The sequence below is a fragment of the Parasteatoda tepidariorum genome, chromosome 4, assembly GCF_982258835.1.
Source record: "Parasteatoda tepidariorum strain Cologne lab strain chromosome 4, Ptep-v5.0, whole genome shotgun sequence".
Lineage (NCBI taxonomy): Eukaryota > Metazoa > Arthropoda > Arachnida > Araneae > Theridiidae > Parasteatoda > Parasteatoda tepidariorum.
Window position 1 is genome coordinate 92,361,437 of NC_141758.1, and position 19,465 is coordinate 92,380,901.

Consider the following 19,465-nt stretch of genomic DNA (forward strand, 5'->3'; position numbering starts at 1 on the left):
TTTATATATTATGTTTATTCGACATTAAAAGTGTTTCTACTTATAACATTTTATAAATGAATTTGTCACGAGCAGTTTTAATAAAATAAAATTATGGCTAGTTAATAAAACTATGGCAAGAATTAAAAATTATCGATAAAATTTTTATGTGGTTATCAATTATTCTATATTTATTTGGAAGTAATGAAAAGTAATAATATATTTGTGAATCTAAGCACATCATGATAAACAATAATATTGAAATGATAAAAATTCTGTGGAAATAACAATAATATTGGAAATGAAAAAAATTCATGTTACATGAAATTTATTTTCGAATAGTTGACTACTTACTTTTATGATGATAGATTAGATTTTTGATTACATATTTACTGCTGTGTATTAAGAGTTAGGTCAAATGTGCATCAAGTGGCTAGTATAAAAATGTTGCTTTTTTTAAACTTACCACTGCCTTATTAGAAAAACAATTTTGTAACAATCTAATAATAAATATATAAAAATCTATATTTGAAGCATATAAGAGTAAAATTTTTTATTTTTTGATTTAGAAACTATCAATCAAAAAGATCCTTTAAAGTTTGAATTATATTTATATAATAAGTAGAAGGAAATATTAGCAAAGGAAAAATTTCATAATGAGTCATTCCACAACAGATCAATCACTTTTGAGCTGACCCCCCTACTATTTTAATGAAATTTGGTGGAACATGCACACATGATAAAGTAAACAATTCGAACAGTTTTTAATTTGAAATTTGTCCAAGTTATAAACACTTGAAAAAATAAAATTTTCATTGAAAAAACCACTAACTTGCATCAGGGTTGGCAGGTTTTTGACATGTGACAGTTTTTGACAGTTTAAACCATGGTTTAAACCGTCACGTCAAAAACCTCACTGTCAAAAACCTATATTCATATGTGAAATTTAATTAATACATAAAATTTATATATTTTTTAAAGGATAGTGTTTCTAAAATATGTTCTAGAAAAAATAAATTTAAAATTTTGAAGAAACACTTATATTTTGAATAGTAACCAAAATCTTGTACTTTTGAAAAGTCACATCTTTTGTAATATTATGTATTCATTTTCATGTGTTATTGAAAATCTGCAGTGATATTATTAAGAAATTTATTTATAACCAAATTTAGTGTATAGTATAGATTATACTAAAAATTAGACATTTTTAAAGATAAACATTAGCAGTTTTGTACATTAGGCATCTTCTTTTAAAGAAAAATCTTTTTAATATTCTTTTAAATTTTCTTAATAATCTTTTTAACATAAGACAATACAAATTTAAGTGCTTTCTGTTAAATACACAGAGTAGTTAGTGTCGATTTACAGTATATTCAGCCTATTCATTTACTATGCTGAAAATTTAGTTTATCCAAATACTTGTGAATTTCATTTTGCTGAATACGATATAGTTTTGTTGAATATCTAAATATTCAGCTGTTGAATAATTACTTCTTGCTTTCAAGATATGCATTATTTGTATTCTTAATACAAGTGGAGAAAAAAAAATTAAGAGATAAAAATTGTTTTAAAATGATAAGTGTAATAATTATAAATAAATATAATAAACAATATGAATTATATTTATCATTATTCATAAATATAACTACTTTTAAATTCAAATTAACATACTGGATAATAAAGATATTCGGTATAACATTAAAAAAATTTTTTATACGCTTGTATCTTATATCAAGTTTGTATTTATACAACATAACTTGTAAGTTCCTTATAAATATTAGTTATATGTTCCTTATATGTCAAAAATGCATAGTAATAAACTTTTAATTTTCTTAAGTATCAAAAAGAAAAAAAAAATTTTTTTAAATATAAATATTTAAACAATTTTTGTGCAAAATTTTTCTGCACATGCATTTGAATAAAAATTTCTGAGATTTTAAATCTGTTATTTTACCTTAATTTTAATTAAAAAATATTTTAAAACCTGCTGATTACCTATAGTATAATTAAATTTCAATATAATGCATGGCAACTGATGGTAGTTTTGAAGTTTATATATTTTCTTGGCAAACTTCAGTTTTTGACGGTTTAAACCAGTATTATACCCTTGTCATGTCAAAAACCACTTTTTGACGTCAAAAACCCAACCCTGACTTGCATGCATATAAATAACTACAACTTTTTTTTTTTACTTAAAAAAAGTTACTTTAAGAACTTTACTTTATAAGTTACTTTTTTTTTACTTTAGAAGAAAGTAAATGGTGTTTAAGAAAAGATTTGAAACACCATTGCAATAGACCTTTCATTTGATACCTTATATGACTTTCTGAGTCTAGGTTAACTTTCAAAGCAACCTGATTAGGCCTTTGACCTGTGATATGTGATCTCAAAGAATTACAAAAGAAATATTTTTTATTGACTGCAACATTCTTCTACACCTTTCAAATTTGTAGCATAGAAATATTTTATTTATTTTTGTCGTTTCTTAGATGACCCTTTGACTATTCTTGGGCTGCAACCCGCAAACAGTAAGCCTATACTTATCCCCATGATTCATGCATAGAATGAAAAAGCATTACCCCATTAATTTAACAGTACTTTTTATTATTTATTTTTAATTGTTCATTTTTAAAATCGCTGTTTGAACTCTAATGCACCATTGAAAAAGATTTTCCTTAGAGCATGAGTGGTGAGTTTTCATTGCTTATTAATAAGGAAAATAGTGAGGTTAACTGGTAATCAATAAATTATGTTTCAATTTTGATTTGCTACATTTTATATATGAATTAATTGTATTTGAAGAGAAGTGTGCTTAGGATGGAGCTCAAACTGGGCCGACCCTTTCTAGATGAAATTTCATTTATAGTTTTATGACAGCGTGACTCATCAATATTTGCAACATGCATGATAAACCTAGTATGAAACGCAAGGATAAAAGCAGCAGAATTTTATTTATTTCCTTTTTTTTTTCCAGAGTGCCTTCGACATTCTAAATGCTCCTCAATATCGTTTGAACACTAAGTTGTTCTTTTTTTCGTAAGATCTATGCAACTTTTTGCAATAGCTCATTCTAAAGAGCGGTCGAAAATATGAGCACAAATGCTATGACAATTCGCATTCCAGTTGTATCTATGAAGTTAAATTCAAGAATTTAAAAATATTTTTACATAACAGTAAAATTCATTTGTCCAAAACTAATGTTGAAGTTCCTTTAAGAATTAAGTATTATTTGTATTTTATTCATTAATGATTATAAAAAGAAGTGTATTTTAAAAGGTATGAAACATTTTATATCATTCTTAACATCAGAAATTTTCAACATAATTTTGAACAGACGTAGTAATTACAGGAAGTTAAAAAATTATATTTTTAAATTTTAGGTATTAGAAAAGCTATTTATCTTTTTAAATTTGATTGTGAAAATTACCTAATTAATAATCACGTAAAATACTGTACATCATACAATTCTGTAATTACATCTAACACGTTGTAAAAGCTGCAAATTGATATTTCATAGAGGAGAAAAAATGACAACGTCATCGTATCAGTTAAATTAATTGTTAAATAGGCGGTATGAAAAATAGAAAATCAGTTTGAATGGCCGATGACACACGAACGTGTTAAGTTTTAATCGCCTTCTAAGTTTTGTTTTCTCTAGTAATCACAAGTTTTTAGCCAATCCCACCTTCATCAGTCATGATTTATTAAATTTTGATTTTTTTTTCCTTGCCTAATTATTAATTTATGACAATGTGTGTACTCGTTTTTTTACTTAAATTTCATCAAGGATTTTAAAAATATACATTATGGTTGAACTTTATGAAATGCCCTGTTTAAGTTGAAACTTTTTATTGTTTTTAAATGAAATTATTACGACAACCACTTTCGACAACAATGACTGGAGTAGGATGATTTGAATGCAGTCATCCAACTCCATCCAAACTCAAATATGTTATGCAGTTTAAGTAATGATATTTAGCTTTAAATCTGACTCTCAAAAAAAGAAAAAAATCGGGATATTACTGAAAAATGTGATTGGAGGGCGTGATTTTTATTTTATTTCATAATCGTCGTTCAACAGCCGACCCAATTTTGGGTTTACTGTTACCAATGTTCAACAACGTCGCCTTGTAATTTTGTACCCAATCCAAAAGACCAGGGAACTCTTGGATCAAGTGTTGGGAAAAAATTTTTATTGAAACTAACCCGCGTTTGCGTTACACGAAGAAAAAAATCACGAAATCCCATAATCCGTCTACCGTGGAGGATATTTTGCATCAGCACTGTAGTAGGTGCGAGCCGGGTGCGGAATTCGTATCGACCAGCCATTATTTGGATTCGAATCTGGTTCACCTCATTCGGAGGCGAATACTTTTTCCCTTGGTTCCATCTTCACTGAGTATTAACTCTACAGGATGTTCCAATTTTTTTGATTGGTACCAATTTTATTAGTTTGTCTAAATTTAGTCATCTTCAAAATGTAAATAGCAATTCAAGCGTAATTTATGGAAATAAACGGTTTTTTTCTCTTAATCCGCAATGATTAATGAGAAGCAACCATGAGGGTTGATCAGCAACGTAAGCAAGGGGCGGAACTTTCCAGTTCTTAATTATAAAATTACAAAACTATGGAGTTGAACATTAGTGGTCGTAAACCCAAAAATTGGGTCAGCTGTTCTACGACGGATATAAAATAAAATAAAATCTATCTATTATAGGCCCTGGATAGTAGGGCACTGATAGTAGGGCCCAAGAGTTCGTGGGTTCGTCCACAGCCGGCCGAAGACTGCCCGTATAGTAAATGGTGACTGATGCAAGTTAAATCTATCGAGTTGCAAAGTCCTCCATGCTCCTCAAACAAAAATTTCCTTGTCTACTGAATTTGTTCAAAATTAAAAGGTTGAGTTGAACATTAGGAGTCGTAAACCTAAAATTGGATCGGCTGTTCAACGACGGTTATAAAATAAAATCTATATTTTAAATAAGGCGAGTGAAAAAGTCTTTCCCACAGTTCAAATAAGGGGGGAAATCAAAACTGTTACTCAATGCATGATTTGAAACCAAAAGTAGATTACAAGCCAGGATGTGAATATTAAAGTGCAAAAGCGTTTAGTTTAGAATAGTAAATTAAGAAAAGGACTTCGACAAAGGAATAACATAAAAAGATTAAGTTGAAGCGTTTTATGTCACACACACATATATATATAGGGAGCGGGGAGAGACCCCTCACTCTATAGGTACTGCCGCGATCATAATTTTACTGCTTATAATCTTAGCTTAACTAAATTACGCCGAAGGAAAAAAATTTAGCTTTAACTTAAACTAAACTCAGTGGTGCGACAGCCCCTAGGGGGCCAAGGCCTACTGGGCCCATCTCAGTTTTCTTGACATTGGGCTCTGGGGTGCAGGAGCAGATGTTCCAGTTAGGTGGTCAGCCGAACGCGGAACCCCCAGTGTTTAGTTCCCAAGCATGCTTGGTACTCATTTGTCTACCCACTTAAGGGATGAAAGGCTGAGTCAACCTTGCCCGGCCTGAGGATCGAACCTAGGACCTGTGGCACGGGAGCGCAAAGCACTACCACTCAGCCACCGGGCGTCTAGCTTTAACTTACGATAATTTAAAATCTGTTCTCCTATTTATATCCAATTATGTTAGAGGCCATGTGTCCTTTTCGCTCGCACTCACTTGTTTTTTCCTATATTTTAAAAACATGAATGTAATTATAAATGGATGCAGAATTTAACAGAGTATTTATAGTTTGTCTAAGCTAAGAACTCCCCCCGCCACATGGTCTGAGACCGTCTGCTGCTATGGATACAAGAATAGCGTATTTCAGGGAAGGTAGCTAGCCGACCGGCCTGTGGAAGGGTTAGGGAACTGCCCCTGCACCAGAAAGGTTCTGGGATCGAATCCCGGGCAAGGCATGGATGTTCTTTTCTTCTCTGTACTATCTGTCCTTACTGTGGGAGCAACGTTGGCCCACCTAATATGGTGCCCTGTTAATGTCCGAATTGACGAAAAATGTTAACACAGGCGGGCATTGGGGGGGGGGGAGGGAAGGTAGCTTCTCTTCACTCTAGGGCTAACACGATAGACCGAAAAAAAGTCCTCTTACTCTCGCCGAATCTTAGCCAAAATCTGTCCAAAGCAATGACCCCACACCCCTTGAAATAGTTAGACCTCGTTACCATAGTCACCGCCAAGGGTCTTGACAAATGGCTAGGCGAGTTTTTACTTTAGACAAACTATACTTTAACTAGTTCATTAAACATTTTTTTAGAAAAAATTGCACGTTGAGACATAAAGGTTTGCCACCCCTGGACTAAACCATCCGACAGAGAGCAATGAAATTTGGCATACTAATAGTTCGTCGCACGAAGGTTACTGTTGACATTAAAACATTCTATTACAAACCGTTCGAGTGAAAAACGGATTGGAACTTTCTTGCGTCATGTCCACTTAATTGCATGTCGGATAATCGAATAACCCGCTTACACGAATGGAACCAAATCATTTTGTATGCAACTAATGTTAAATTTCCCCGTTTAAACTGACATTCTTTGTTTTTTGTCCCCGCCTAATTGCATAACGAAAAGGTACTGAAATGAAGAAAAAAAAATTTCTTTTGGAGAAATGCTTCACTAACTAAAATGAAATTTTCGTTTTTCAGTTAAGATAAGGATACAATAGGTGGTCACTTCAAAAGGGTCCTGTTCATTAGTTGGTCTAAACAGGTGTTAGGGGTAAAATTGAAAAAAAAAAAATCAAATCTTGCTGCTAGTTATACATTGAAGTGAGCGACGAGTGTTTTACATCTCATTGACTTATAGTTTGTTTACGGTAAGAACTCCCCCCGCCACTAAATCTGAGGCCGTCTGCTGCTAAGGAAACAAGATTAGCGCATTTCAGGGAGGGTAGCTTCTCTTTACTTTAGGACAGTGTTTCCCAAACTTATGACTTTTGTGTACCTTTTCTAAATTTTTCGTAACGCTGTGTACCATTAATAAAAAAATGAGTGCATTTTTTACTATAAAAAAAATTGCACAAAAGTTAAAAATCACAACTGGCTGTTGACACCACTAATTATTAACTGCTAACTCCGTAAATTTTCATGGCTAGCTTTGTTTTTAAATAAGTTTGTTTGAAATTTTCGTTTATTGCAAGATATTTCGCATAAGGACGCGTACCCTCGCTAAACTGTTCCCGTATCCCTGGGGGTACGCGAACCACACTTTGGGAAACTCTGCTTTAGGGCAATATGAAGAAAAAGATTCCCTTTTTCTCTCCCACCCGAGACAAAATATATCCTAAATAGTAACCCACACCCCTATTTGAAATAGCTATACCTTGTTACCATAGTCACCCCCACGGGTCCAGACGAATAGGGGAGTTCTTACTTTAGACAAATTGAACTTACTTCACATCATTTAGAATTTTAAAAAGGCACAGAGTGATTTGTTTTGTAGTCAAGATTTGTGGTCCCCTCCTGGTGCGCTATTAGCTTTCATAAGAAAAAATTTCAAAAACGTAACACATCAGTATACAGTGTGTCTTTCTCTTAAGTAAGAATAATTATTGCTTAATCCAGAGAATAACTCTGAGAATGGTTGCAAGTTCAGCGAGAAAAGGATGGATTTGAATTAATCGGGGGTGGGGGGGGGGACAATGAATCTGGGAAACGATATACTTAAAAAAAATTCCAAACTAAAATAGCTCATTAATTTGGAAATTCTCAAGACGAGGTTAGAAAAAAAAATAATCTGAATATGCGTTTGAAAGGAATAATTGCGTTTGAAAGGAATACGCAATTATTCATGAAAGTCTTAATAGAAACTGAAAATCTAATTTTGATAAATTGACGAATTAAACGAGTATAAAAATAGTCTTGAATTATAGATTTTTTCGGAAGGGATCAAATAATATTTTAGTACCTATATATTATACTATTCACTAATATTGATTTATTTTTATATAACTTTAAATGACATTTATATTTTATGATACTAACACAGATACTATTAATCAAAATTGTTTATTGATCATAAAACTAAGTTTATTTAATCAAAACACTATACTTTGCATTAAATACCATTAAAAATAAAATTTCGCAGAAATTTAGGATAGAATATTGCACTATCCTTTTAATCGAATAATCCGCTCAATTGCATAGATTTCGCTGGAACTGATGATATTTTTTTAAGCGGGGTTGACTGGTTAAGCCTTAGCCGTTGTTTCCTCAAAAATCTTAAAGATAACATCATTGATACTTTATAGCTCTATTTAATAACAATAAAAAAGAGTTATTGCTTGTACTTTATTTAGTTTTTTTTTCGCTGTGTCATAATTTCAATCAACAACAGTCAACGCAATTGACTGATTGTTGACACGTTCTCAGCAGATCACCGAAGTCGAGCATCACTGGCCGCTGTCAGCGTGCGGGTGAAAAACTACTTGGATCAATCTGTGAAGGGACCGAGGGTGTGAGGTATTGGTCCTCGCTAAAATGTTATACGTAAGTACTTGACTTCACGCGCATGTCGTCGGTCTATCGAAGCGAAGGGAGCCTCACCTGTGCAGAGTTCAAAATTGTGATGGCATGTCTTCAGATGATTGTCAGGAATGTTTTCCAGACCGTTACCAATAGCCCATTGAGCAGCTTTAGTGCGACGTAAACAACAACAATGAAAAAAAAAACTTGCGTGGTAGCACTATGTCACCAAATTATCTCTAAAGTTATCTGAAATCACGTATTTAATTTGTCACGTCTGTCAAAATGTGTTTCGGTATAAGTAAATAATTTAAAAACAGCGGTAATTAAAATAAAATAAAAATTCTTTTGCAATGAAAGGCAAAATTAATGGGAAAGTGGTACTAATTTGCTTAGGAAAAACGTAGAAAATTACTTCAGTGTTATTAACCGCTGTTCCTCTTTTCTTTTTCTTTGACCTTTTAATTCCTAGTAAGAATATATATATTTTTTTGGTATTCTCTCTTTAAAAATAAAAAGTCAAACAGCTGATAAAAAATATTTGTTAGATTACGGAATTATAGATTTTACTGAAATATAAAATTCAAAATAATTAGTTTGGAAAAATCTTTTTTTGATTCATATTCAAAAATGTATTAATGATTTTGTAAATTAAAGAAGTTTCAATTATAAATAACTGCTTCGCTAAGATTTAAATAACTGCATATTAGTTAAATTGTTTGAAAGTGAGCCGCGTTTGAAATATTTGACTTTTTATGCAGAAAAAAACATGGTGTTTCACGTTATATTTCATCTCACCAAATATAAAAATTCTTAATTTATTTCTCACTTATCCTGACATGAATAAATACAAAGAAATAATGAAAAAAAAAATATATTTAATGAAAATTCTGAGTCAAAGTGTTAATGCTGACGCTCAGTTCATTTAAGTAATGTAATAGATGCATATTGAAATACTAAAAAGTAAGCCATTATGTTACAAAAAGCAACATTTATGGAGTTCAGGTACTTATTCGTTTAGATTAATCGTAAACAAGCGCCATACTATTATTGCCGCCAATGATGCTTAATTAATATAGGTAATTCCTTTTATATAAATTAAAAAAATTACTTATTTACAAAAATTTCAAGTTAATGGTAAATTTCGATATTATGCCTAGTAATGCTGAATACAGTTAATCTCAATTTTAATGGGCTGAACTACAAAAAACAGGTTTTGTTATGTTTTTGCTTATTAATTTTGTCAGTATATACCGTTCAGTTTTGTCCACGATTTCATTGGGTTGTTCAGTACCGAGTTATTGTTTTTTAATTTTATTAATCCTGTTCGAAGAGTGGATATTCAGCTAGTTGAAAATAAAAAAAAGTTGAATTACAGTTATAAAAATTAGTTCGTTAAAAATAAGTTAACTAACGCTTTTCGTTTCCCAAAACTCTGGTTTTTTTCTCAGGTCAAGAGCTAGCTCTTGTTCAATACTTATCAATATTTTAGTCAAATGACTTCTAAACGTACTATTGGACGTATTTTCAAAATTTTAATTAAATATAGTAGCATTAAATTCTAACTTGAGATTAATTTAAATTGAAATAGTTGCAGTGTTAAAGTAGTAGCACCTTGGATACATATGTACTATAAAATAGTATCTTTCTCTTGATATACATCTTCAAGAAAGAATAAATAAATGAGATATATTTTCTTTTGAATATATTTATTTTTAGTGGTAAGAGTACAGCATATGTAAAAAGTATAAAAAAGGAAGAAAAAAAAATATTCAAGTTGGATCTGAGAATTTGAAGCATGTATATTTGTTTTTATTCTTACACAATAGACAGAATATGGTAGCTAGCTTGACTGTATGAAGGTGCTTGCAGATGCAATCATATAAGGTCTATGACCACTACTAGTGGCATCATCCTGAGAAAAAAAGCAGCTAAGTCTTTCTTTATAACTATTGTATAGCTGCCAACCTTAGGAATCAAAAATTAGGAACACTATATGAGACAAAATTATATGCACTAATTACGAGAGTAAGATAAAAATTTAACTATTAAATCATAACATTAATAGACATATATTTAAATATGTAAATTAGTAAAACAAAACTATAAACGCTATCTTTTGTGGGAAACTTATAATATTAATATTTTATAATTAGGAATACCGGTATAATATATTAAGAACAAACATTACCTATTAATATATAATTATTTATCTCCAAATTATAAAACACAGGTAAATAATAATCTACATCATAAACAAATATTTCTGATGCAAGTGTTTAAATACTACAAAAAAAAAATTTCCAAAAAATAATAATTTAGTGAAATAATCAGCAACAGACAGCTATTGGAAAAATATTTTCCAATAAAAAGCTACTAAAAATTACTTTAGCACAATAATCACAGGATGTGTGCTTGTGGCAATCAGAAAAAAGGATTGGTTTAAAATCAAAAATTGTATGAAAATTCAGATTTTTTATAAAAATATCAGATTTTCAGATTGGATTTAAAAATTAGGAACAAATCCTAAAAAATTCTGAACAGTTGGCAGCTATGCTATTGTCTGCTCAGTCAGCTGTAAAATAAAAGCATTTTTCTAGATAAAAAAATAGAAATCATATTACCTTAAAATTCTACAGTGGATCAGAATCCAATCAAAGACTTCAGTTATATTATTAACTGACAACCGTGCCGGAAAATAAAGAGCTTACTTATTTTTATGAATTTAAAAAATATACAATTATATTTAATACATATAGCAAAATCAATGACTGAAATGTTATCTTGTTACGGTACAGAGATATTCTTCAAACTAAATGAGAATCTGCATACATCATTGTAGAAACAAGTCCTGGTAAACATATCTCACAGAAAAGCTTTAAGCAGACAATGCTGTGAGACTATTCCCCGGGACAAACATAAATCATCAGTAGAATCCAGGCAAAAGCTAGAAGAGAACAAGTTGCTTCAAATTAATATTGTAATCAAGATACCTTGTTAAGATTTCAACCAATGGTTAAGTATATAGATAAAAGCACAACTCTTCAATTTGTGAATCTAATAAAGGATTGCATACAGTAGTTTGAATCAATTTGAATTACAGAGTGAAAGAACATTTAGCACAGAAGTATACGTTTTAAGTTATAAGCAGAGATAAACAGAAAAAAATAATAATTATTAAACCTGGCATATCCATCTTTTTCCACGCATATGGCATACTTGCGACACTTTCAGAGTGGTCTCACAGCTCTTTTGGGTGGAAGCATCACTCAAACTCATACTTGGGGATTTGACACATCTGTCACTTTAAAATCAAGACATAAAAAAGGAGTGTAAATAATTGCAACGTTAGGTTTGTTGCTCGATTTTTTCTTTTAAATTCTTTTTGCAGATCCCCAATTTAGTCAGGTTACTTACATCTGAAAGAGAGGGGAAGTGTCTGATTAATATTATTTAATATTTCTATTGCAGCATCAATCAGGGTTTACATATAAAGACTAATGGCTTTAAGAACAAGACAACCACAGGACATTACATCACAGCATTTAATAGTTAGTCACAGCACAGATTTTTTTATATTTTCTTTACACAACATAAATGACCCCACAGCCAATTGTTCAGTTGGTATGCGCACTGTTTACTCTAGAGACAGCCACGCAGGCTTCTTAAAGGCACGAGTCCATGATGGATCATGGAATGTGCATGTCGAGTTATCCCCACGCTGACTTTTAATGATGAGCCAGTACATGTTGATGTGTTTGTCTATTGTTCAGGTTTGATTGCACTGCTCCCAGTTTTTTAATATCCAATCATCTAAATTCTGTCGACATCACCAGTTCTTTAATGAATATTATTTTCTAAACCTTTTTCAAGAATAAAAAATAAAATCATAAATTAATTGTCTAAACTTATTAGTATCTAGTTTAAACATTAAATTAGTTTTTATTTAGAATGCAATAAATGCCACTGATAAAAACAAAAGTAATAAATATTTTTGAAATAATCAAATTAAAAAAATATATATTATTAATTTTATTAATAAAAGAGGAATATACTAACTGGTGGGGCACTGTCTTTTTCTTAACCAGAGTTTGATTAAAGACAAATACTGATAAACATTAAAAGATCATTTAATTCATTGACTTTAATTATTCTATTAATACTGTAATAATTTATAAACAGTGCTGTACTAACAGTAAACAATCCGTACTATAACAATACAGTTGGGGAAAAAAACTCACAACGATTAAGGTAAAATGCCACTGTTAATAATATACAATTCTCCGAATAATCAAAACAAAAAACATTATAGTAATAATAGAGAAAGATACTAACTGAGGCACTCGTATTAGCTTCTGTTGAGTCTACATCTCATTCAAGCTAACAAAGAATAGAATTAGAGTAATCTCCGTGCAATCAAAAATTTTTTTATAATCTCTTTTAGTGTTGAACATTATACCCATTGCTATTTTGAAATAGCAATGGGCATTATTCATTAGTGTTATTGGCATTATTCATTTAGTATATTTTACCAAAGGCGTTTAAAGTGGAAGGGTATTTATAATTCAGGGACAATGTTCTAAACAATCTTCCCCCTGTCCTTTAAGGGTAGAACCAGAATCATTGAGAGAGTGAATTAGTCATAAAATAATCTATTGCATCTAAACATTTTTCTGCATTGTGTAAAGTAGCACAGATAAGAATATTAAAAAATAACACTCTCTACTGAATACATTCTGAATATTTTTCTTTACAGCATCATAGTACTAAATTTGTTCAAGTACTGTCAGGGATCTGTCCAGACATTTTGTGAAAGGTCTGTATTTGCAAAATTGAGAAAAAATTACTCGTAATTTGTGAATATAAAATAAATGTTAGGTCACATTCTTTCAACCAGGGTCCTGCTTTTGTGAATTAGTGCAAATAGGGTCTGTTATTGCAAAAAAAAAAAAACTTTTTCAAGGAGTTTTTAAATTGTAAAGACTTACAAGATTATGCCCAACACTGTAAAATTATAATTAAAAAAATTAAAATTTAAAAAATAAACAGCAATTGCTGCTACTAAATTAGAGATGCAACATACAAATATTTGGTATTTTGCCTATACTGCTGAATGCAGAATATTCATTTCGGACGAATAAAGGAAGAACGTCTGCCGAAGACAAAATTTATTTCGTTTACATCTGTCGTTCTTCCCCACCCTCCTGGGAAGGGTTTATTCGATTAACAAAATAATAATGAAGAGAAACGAATTTGTGAAGAGTCTGAGTAAAAGATAAATTAATTTGTGAAATGTCAGTTTTTATAATAAGATATTTTGTGAATAGTTCGTTAACGGACCCAAATTTCTTCTAAACAGACTTCTGACAGTGACTACTCTTTCTTATTTGTATGGGATGAGTTCTGGTTATCTGGCTAAATGTCAAGACAAGATTACAATATTTTCATATAATTAGTATATAAAGTTGTGTATAAATAAATACAATAAATACTTTTTTAGCAACTTTGCCATGCATTCTTCAAAGATGTTTGCCAGTTGAATATGGTCCTGGCAGTTTAAATGTATGTGATCTTATCCAATACATTCATCCACAGATAAAGCTGATTCACAGAACATTAGCCAAAGTAAAATTCACAAAGTTTTAATTACTTCATTGAATCGTTTTATAGTGACGTTTTCAAGATTAACAAAATGTTGATGCATACGCTGATCTTTCAGCATGAGAAATTTCTAAACTCTTCGTTCGAGAAAAACAACTCAGGAATATTTCTGTATTGTGATCCGCCGAGCCAACTACAATCGCCAAGGTGTTCAACAGATTTTAAACTTGCAAATTTAATAACAAAAAAAAAAAAAAAAAAAAACACTTGTAGATATTTGCTTGGGGGTAGTTACGAGTTATACCTTCCGAGTTCCCTTCTCTTTTTTTTAGTTCCTGGCGGCTGGCTGCCCAGAATTATTCTTCCACAGATCACCAAACAAAATCTCACCAATAACCCCACAAATTTTATTAACCACAAAAGCCAGTTTTTTAAAGTTGGGCATTGTACCCAATTGCACATCATTAGTTCCTTAATTTTTAGAATAGTTACACAAGATACCAATGCCAACATATGGTTTAGATACATAATCATTGAATATGTAAATAAATTACATTTCAACTTACCAACATGAATTAAGACAAAAACACTATCGTCCCTTCACAACTGCACACTTAATTTGTCCACACCGATTCCAGGGTGTGCAAACATCGATATCCCATTTTCATTCAGCATTTAAGTAATTAGCTAAATACTTCTCCAAGGAATCACCTAGTAAAAAAAATAACAAAGTATTTTATGAAGAGAAAGAAGAAATATGAAATGTTTGCATTACATTGTCCATTTATACGTAAACTGATAAAAATCTTAGGTTAATGAAAAAAATACAATTATAGATATAGTTTGAGAAGTTAAATAATTGAAAAAATTCAATTTCATATTAATATCCAATAAAGATAACTTGCTAATCTGAATTATCTTCTAATTTATTATAGTATTTGTATTATGTATTTAAATAAAACAAATTACTGAGTACAAATTGTTTTGCACATAAATGTGAAACATACAGAATAAAATATTTTTTTAAAAGTATGCATGCTCATAATTTATTCAATAGTTAAGACAACCTAAAAAAGAATAATAATGAATGCAGTAACTGTGAAAGAAAATGATAAATATTATCTAAATTTGTTCCATTTCTCTCAGAATTTTTTTTTAGATTTGTTTTCAATAAAATTGAAACAAATTATTTTAGACATGATCAAAAAACTCTTCACTATTTTTATGAAAATTAAATATTAAGCTTTCTATATAAAATAAATTTTAATTAGCAATATATTTCCTAGAAAAAAAAGATACCTCTGTATTATGACACTAAAATAAACATAAATCAAGTAATTTAACTAAATGAAATTTCATTACTAAACTGCTTCACACATTTTCGACAGATCAAACCAAGGATTTCTAAGGAAGCAGAGAAAAACTTAGATAAATGAATTTTTTTTTATAACGATTTTCTTAAAATACATACATCTTACATATAGAGGAGAAACAAACTATTTACTTTAAAATCTAAAGCGTGGTATTCACGGATATTTAATAAAATTCATTAATCTTTTATAAATTTCATGAAATTTTTTTATATACTGCTATGAAACATACACTAATATTATAAATCTTTAATTAATAAGAATTACCTGTAATTAAAACATTCATAATGATAAAATATGAAATCCCGCGCAGCCAAATACAGAAAATGGCTTCCTCTAACAATAGCTTTTGTTTAAACAACGCCAATTGCTTTGGCGAAAAAGTTTGTAGGGTCAATCAATATAGGGTTATAAGAAGATTGATGGATAAAAGCTAGCGTCAAGCTCACTCCGCCCAGTTACCAATTCCTAAATTGACCAAATATCCTGGATTGTACCATGAGTTAAATTGAAATTCAAGTCTCCAAGAAAAGGATCAATATTTACTCTCTTGGTTCTTGTTAATAAATTTCAAGATCAAATCAGATTCTGCTAGTGATGTCATCTGAATGCGGTTCACGCACTTCCAATCTCCGCAGAGAAAACGGGAGAACCTGATTGGCGAAAAATATTTTTCCGAAAAAAAAAATTCATAATAAAGAACGTCAAAAAAACAAGATCTCCTTCGGTGAGATTTATTCGGGAAAATATTTTTGCCATCAGGCTCTTCATTTCTTTATGCGACGATCAAAAGTCCGTGAGCCGCATTCAGTAGTAGTAGTTAATTTGCGTCACACTAGAGCTGCACAAAGGGCTATTGGCGACGGTCTGGGAAACATCCCTAAGGATGATCCGAAGACAAGCCATCACAATTTTGATCCTCCGCAGAGAGGATGGCACCCCTGCTTCTGTAACCCAACGACCTGCACGCGAAGTCGAGCTCTTTACGGTAGAACAGTTTAACGAGGACCAATGCCGCACACCCTCGGTCCCTACGCAGACTGATCCAAGTGGTTACCCGCCCGCACACTGACTGCAGCCAGTGATGCTTGACTTCGGTGATCTGCTGGGAACCGTGTCTTAACAATCAGTCCACTGTGGGACAGCCGCATTCAGAAGCGAAGCGCTAGGATAAATGCTTTGATTGAATTTTACACCGAATCTTGAAAAAAACGCGCCATGTAATGTTAACAATATAATGCGTTCTTTCAATTTAAATTTCAAACAATAAGTAAATTCGGAAGACTCCATAAGCATGTTATAATGCTATACGAAAAAAAGGCGATATTCTGAAAACTAATATAATTAATAAAGGGATAACGCTCAAAACATGGCAAACCTTGCACTTTATTTGTATGATGTTATATTATTATTATTTTTTAATTTGTTTTAGGCTTACGACCTGTTAGAATTTATAAATTGCAGAAAATATTTTCAGAACGGTAAAATTAAGCGTAAATTTATAAACATAAATCATAATAATAAAACTTCCTGGAATATTAAGCCTGTTCTCACATTGCCTAGTAAGCATAACATAAGTGGAAGGATACACCGGAAGTTTTTTAAATTTCTTTCGGTTTTAGGAAATTTGTTATTAAACAATTCAGTCAAAAATCAAACATTCAGTCGACCATCCATTAGCTTTTTAAAAAAATGCAGCTCTTTTTTTCCAGGTAACTAGTTTCAATCAAGGAATAAAATAAAATAAATGACAAAAAGCTAATTAATAAAAAATAAAATAGAAATACTCAAACTAATTCCATAAATAAATTAAGGAAGATAGACAAAGTAGTGCTTAATAATGCATATAAATAGATCCTGCCGTCATCTGCTTTCAACTAGGTCAAGGCAAAAGAAACTGTTCATGAGTTTATAAATAGTTTTGAATATAATCCACTCAATTGTTCAATTATTCACGAGCATATGTTCCAAATTTTGAATATAATTCGCTCTTCCAACTTTGACAGCTTACCATTTCAAAGAATAAAAAATAAGCTATAAAGGAACGTTATATTAAAAATTACTTTGATATTTATCAAACGAATTCAACCTTGTTTCCTTGCTTTGGTGTGAAAAGAATCGTGTTGTTATGCAAAAATAATGGAAATTATTAATTTTAAAGTGCATATGGGATATTATAATCATCAATATTGATCAACATTCAAGTTTTAACAGCTAGTAAAACGATATTATTTACTCTGGAAGGCCAATAACTCCATTTTTCATATTTTAAAAAATCAACATATCCCTCCAAATTAATCTCCAATTGTACTTCTCAAAAAAAATAAATAAATAAATAAATAAAATAAAACCGAGTATAAAGAGAAAAAAAAAAGAATCGAGTGCAATGAAAAAGCTGACAAATTGGACAAAATGGCCGCGACGTCAAATCTTCGTCGTAATTTGATTGGCTTATGGGGAAGCAATCAATATTCATTTAAAAAAGGAATTAGAACCATAGGTATAGAAAATAAATTTAAGCAATCAAAATCCGATTAGAACTTGGATTAAGTTGCTACAGTTAAAAAGCGAATAAATCAGGAATTAAGCATTGGTACATGAATGGAGTCGACAAAAATTCAAAGATTTTTATTGGGTTGCTACAGCTACTAACAGCTGAATTCTGGAAATTACTATTATACTTCCATAGTATATAAAATGAATGAAAACAATTAAAATATTGTATGGATTAAAGACTGTACTAAATGTTGAAATCCCAAAATTAATACAAAATCGATGGTACAGTTCAAAATTAAATTTTGTGAAGCTTAAAATCATTACATCGCTTCCGCTCTGATTTTAGACTTTTTCCTTGATTTATATTTTTTTTCAATTTAAAGAATAAATAAATTTATTCCTGTAATTCTTTTTTCAAAAAGAGATGTAATTTGAAGCGAAATAATTGAAAAAAATTTTATTTTGTTAATGCAATCTGGTGCATGTAAATTTTAACGTAATGCAAATTTTCAGTTCGTACAAACCGAAAATTTGAAGACTCAATTGTTCATTTTAACCTCTTCAATGACTGCCTTATGCTTGGTGGATTTCAGTTAAAGTATTGATGGATTTCAGTAGACTTGAATATCAGGCTTTTTGTTCGTCAGATTTAAGCGTTAGTCTCCTATGATACAAATGTCTCCTAATTAAGATACAAATGTCTCCTATGATACTTCTTTGTTTGTGAGAAAATGCATGACCGAACTAACTCTTCTCTCTACTAAATATGTTGACGCGACCCAGATGAGTAGCGATTCTCTGTTTTTTTTTTATTATTATTATTAATTTTATTTCATTTTACTTTATAACCGTCGTTGAACAGCAGACCCAATTTTGAGTTTACGACTACTAATGTTCAACTCCGTAGTCTTGCAATTTTGAACCCAATCCAGAAGACAAGGGAGCTCCTGGATCAAGTATTAGGAGAGATTCGCCTTTGTGGAGGACTTTTTGATGAAACTAACCCGCATTTGCGTTACATGGAGAGGAAAACCACGAAAACCTCCCATGGTTAACCCGATGGCAAGGGGACTCTAACCCATGATCCGTCTACCACTGAAGATATTTTACGTTAGAACTCTGGTCAGTGCAAGCCGGGTCAGAATTCGAATCGACTTGTCATCGCAAGGATTCGAACCCGGCGATCACCCCGAGGGTGGGAACCACTGGCCTAGCTGCTCTAGGGTTTGTAATGTGATACGTTGAGCAACAGCTTGAGGAAACTTCCGACGACAATATGCTACTTCAATGATGGCACGATATTGCTGAGCGAAAAAGGAGCAGTGTGTTTAAACAAAAAACATTATACAATTATTTAAAAATACAATTAATCTCATGCAGTAATATATTGTATAATGTATCTAAGTGTAATGCAGTAAATGTACCCTGATCCTCTAATACAAATTAATTTTCTTTAAATATAACGTATTTTTCAACTAAATAACTAAATTTAAAAATTGCTTTGTTATCATTCATTTAAATATTTATTAA

General features: G+C 30.9%; 1 long non-coding RNA gene across 1 annotated transcript; it reads right to left on the reverse strand.

Moving 5' to 3' along the window:
- Positions 1-10,160: 10,160 nt before the first annotated feature.
- LOC147812024 (uncharacterized) lies at positions 10,161-15,825 on the reverse strand. Its single transcript, XR_015433200.1, has 4 exons — positions 15,707-15,825; positions 14,636-14,780; positions 11,652-11,887; positions 10,161-11,415 (listed from the first exon to the last, which is right to left on the reverse strand). It is a non-coding gene; the product is annotated as an uncharacterized LOC147812024 (long non-coding RNA).
- Between the last annotated feature and the right edge of the window lie 3,640 nt (positions 15,826-19,465).